We start from the raw sequence: 4,006 nt of genomic DNA, 5'->3' as shown, positions 1-4,006 counted from the left end.
GGGAGGTAGATGAAAACCTGTAAATAAAAAGATAGATGAGAATTATAAGACTAGAAAAGTCTTTTAAAGATTGCCTACTAGTTTTCAGACAATAAACTATAAAAGCCATTTCAAAGGATAATATTTTGTAATCTATTCCTGTCTCTTTCTCTTTCTTCTTTCCTCTCTTCTCTTCTTCCTGTTCCTTCTCTTTACACAAAACATTTCCTGAGCACCCATAACATGCCAGATGCTATGTTAAGTATGATAAGTATGAATGATGAATGATATAGTAATGACCTAGAATCAGATTCTGCCTTTACTTATTTATTTTTGTTTTGTTTTGGTTTGGTTTTGAGACAGAGCCTCACTCTGTCACCCAGGCTGGAAAGCAGTGGCATGATCTCAGTTCACTGCAACCTCCACCTCCCGGATTCAAGCAATTCTTTTCCCTCAGCCTCCTGAGTAGCTGTGACTATAGGCACCCGCCACCATGCCTGGCTAATTTCTTTATTTTTATTTTTAGTAGAGATGGGGTTTCACCATCTCTTGATGGTGAAAACAGATCAGGAGTTGTCCAGGTTGGTCTTGAACTCCTGACCTCAGGTGATCTGCCTGCCTCGGCCTCCCAAAGTGCTGGGATTACAGTCATGAGCCACTGCGCCCAGCCAAGTTTCTGTCTTTAGTACTCTGTTTAGAGGAAAGAGAGGATGTTACTACATCCAGAAACCCAGGTGGGACATCTGTGTTCCTTAAATGCACTGGATGATCAGCAATATTTTGATGGAGGTGATGCTTGAACTCATTCTTTAAAGGACAAGTAGAGTCAGGGGAAGCAGGCAAGGGGAAAAGGGCAGTCCAAGCAGAAGAGATATTGTAAGTAACATCATGGAAAACTGAGAGCACATGGTGAAACTGTATAGGTGGCATGGCTTGAGCAAATTGTGTGACTGTGATACAGGAGAGTCCTCATCCCCCCTACTAATGATGACATTTAAGTAAAATAAAATTAGCTCTTATTTTTAACCCTCTACTGTGGTAGAATTCTTAAAAAGCAGAGAAGAATAAAATCATATTCTATGTCATTTAAACAGAACCAAATACAAGGAGAGGAAACTCAAAGGAAAATTTTCATCCATTCAATTCTTTCTTAGTAGTTATTATTTGCTGAGGGCAATGGTTATTAATAGGAATAGTCAAGGAATAATTTCTCGATTATTCTCAGCTGATTTTCCTGGCCGTATTTCATTCAAATCGGAAGAATGTTAATTCCATTTTTCATAAGATAGGAGAGCATGACCATCTGTGTCAAGAAGAAACAAAACCTCAAAGAGTTCCAAGTTAGTTTGGATCAGTTTCAGGAAATCCTGACTTTTATTTGATGTGGCCCATAAGTCCAATTATTATACTCACAAGAAAGGCTCTTCAAAGACTGGCTATTAGCCTCATTTTACATTCAGGGACAGGAAATGACAAATCTTAAGACAAGGACACAGGACTTTTAGAACTGATGTCACTGAGAGTCTCTCTCTCTCTTATCTTGCTATCCTTCTTTTTGATCTGCTTCCTTCCTCTTTGCCCATTCTTTTTTTTTTTTGTCCCCCTATTTTTTTTCTTAATTTATATCTTATGCCTACCAGTGTTTCCCTAGGTAGTTTAATATTTCTAATGGTGATACTTGTATTTATGACACTTTCCCTAAAAAATATTTCAAATAATTCTTCAGATCATTCACTTCCCAAGGATTGTCAAATAAGTTCCTTTTATGGCTTCTTACACACTCCTATGTTTGACAGAGTCACACCTGAAATGGTAGGATTATTGTCTTTACGTCACTCAGATGCAAGTCTTGTGGAGGATTCAGTCTCTCCCTAGCCCTGCCCTGTGAGATAGTTTTAACAGAAATATGTATGAAGATGTGCATGGCAGAATTACCAGATCAGCCAGTGACCCAAAGCTAAGATCATAAATTACAGACTCCATATCCAAAATGATCTCAATTGGTTGGAATGCTGGTATGAAATCAAAATTTAAATCAGATGTAAAGGCTGGGTGTGGTGGCTCACACCTGTAATGCCAGCACTTTGGGAGGCCAAAGCCAGCTAATCACTTGAGGTCAGGAGTTCAAGACCAGGCTGGCCAACACGGTGAAACCCCGTCTCTACTAAAAATACAAAAATTAGCTGGGTGTCATGGCACATGCCTGTAATCCCAGCTACTCAGCAGGCTGAGGGAGGAGAATTGCTTGAACCCAGTATGCTGAAGTTACAGTGAGCCGAGATTGCATCACTGCACTCCTGCTTGGATGACAGAGAGAGACTCTCTCAAAAAAAAAAAAAAAAAAAAAAGGAGACTTGCTAGATCTCAGAATTATAGCAATGGTTTCAGTTGACCTCATCTCCCTCCTACCTGTATTCCCCTCTCTGCCCAGGTCCTTCTGTCCTTGTGAGTTCTAAAATGAGTCCAAACTTCTCCCATCACAGTCCCTCTCTCTAAGTATACAGATTTATCTCTCTATTGTGATTGAGGTATGGACAGAGTTGGCTCTGTGAGAGTACGATCTGTGTTGCTGCACAGAGTCTGCACTTAAATGGACCCCATGCTCAGTTTCATGTCTCCTTCTGGAAATTCTTCTTTTGTTTTCTTTTCTTTTCTTTGTGCTCACTTTGGCAGCATATATACTAAAATTGGAACAATACAGAGAATTAGCATTGTGTCTGAGCAAGCATGACACACAAATTCATGAAGCATTTCATATTTTTATTTATAAAAAATAAAATTTTTTAAAAAGTTAAAAGTAATTTTATTTAATTGGCAAATAAAAATTATACATATTTATCATATACAAAATGATGCTTTGATATATGTGTACATTATAGAATGGTTAAATCAAGCTAATTAACATATTCATTACTTCACATGCTAATAATTTTTTTTGTGGTGAAGACACTATAAATCTACTCTCTTGGCTATTTTTCAAGTACGCAATACACTATCGTTAACTATAGTTACCATGTTGTGCAATAGATCTCTTGAAACTTCTTGAAATTCTTAACAATTTTTACATTTTTTTTTTTAGATACAGAGAGTCTTACTATGTTGTCCAGGCTGGTCTTGAACTCCTGGACTCAAGCGATCCTCCTGCCTCAGCCTCTCGAGCAGCTGGGTTTACAAGCCACCATGCCTGGCGTTAACAGTTCTTGAATAAAGAGTGTGGCATTTTCATTTTGCACTGAGTTCCACAAATTATGTAGCCAGTCCTTGGTATGGGAAACATCCTTTTCTTCTCTGAGCAGTTGAAGTTTTCCAAAAGGAAGTTTTAATATGAAAATGAGGTAGCAAACAAACAAGTTGGCTATGCCAAGAGTTAGCAAAAATAAAATTTCAGATTGGAGATGCCTCCATCTCAAAGAAAAAAAAACTTAATTGAATGTTCTGCATTTTACCTTGGGACCCTGTCATCATGGGTATCCATGGATCATGGGCTGCCCTGAACATATAGGAGATGACTACTATCTAACTTCCTTGGAGGCCATTGGCATGTATTCAGTTTTCTTGGGACCAAAACACTCTTGGCCTCATCTGATGTCAAATTCTCTGCTCCTGCAGTTTCTGCCCCCTCTCAAGTTCCTACTTCAACAAGAGAGCAGAAATTACTAACAAATCCTGGGTTTATTGAACAATCATGCCTCTTTCTCAATTTACCTGAACAATTCTTCCCATTTACTCAAGTTCTCTTTTGTAATTCTATTTCCAAGTACCCCCAGAAAAGCAACTGTTACCAGATTTTGCAATAGACATGTTGACCGGTTTTCTCATCCATGTATCTACAGTAGCCACTATATTGCATGGCATACAGTGGAATTCAATTAATGTCTGTTGAGTGATTGAATTAGTTAATTAAAAAGAATATTCCCCATAGGTTTTTTTGTTGGAACAGATAGAGTGTTCTATTTTATTCCAGAGGGAAGGACCAGGGCCAATAGCATGAACACTTAGGGAAATCATTTTGACTTCAACATCTGGA

At 38.3% G+C, this 4,006-nt stretch overlaps 1 long non-coding RNA gene and 1 other non-coding gene across 2 annotated transcripts; one reads left to right on the top strand and one right to left on the bottom strand.

Annotated features, from left to right (window-relative positions):
• Positions 1-3,385, bottom strand: LOC117098832. Its single transcript, XR_004443612.1, has 3 exons — positions 3,075-3,385; positions 2,389-2,660; positions 1-17 (listed from the first exon to the last, which is right to left on the bottom strand). It is a non-coding gene; the product is annotated as an uncharacterized LOC117098832 (long non-coding RNA).
• LOC117099561 lies at positions 2,637-2,741 on the top strand. Its single transcript, XR_004443885.1, has one exon. It is a non-coding gene; the product is annotated as a U6 spliceosomal RNA (small nuclear RNA).
• Positions 3,386-4,006: the final 621 nt, after the last annotated feature.

The sequence above is a fragment of the Trachypithecus francoisi genome, unplaced genomic scaffold, assembly GCF_009764315.1.
Source record: "Trachypithecus francoisi isolate TF-2019V2 unplaced genomic scaffold, Tfra_2.0 Lachesis_group16, whole genome shotgun sequence".
Taxonomy (NCBI): Eukaryota; Metazoa; Chordata; class Mammalia; order Primates; family Cercopithecidae; genus Trachypithecus; species Trachypithecus francoisi.
The sequence above is the reverse complement of the archived record's forward strand: the minus strand, read 5'-3'. Positions and strand labels throughout refer to the sequence as shown.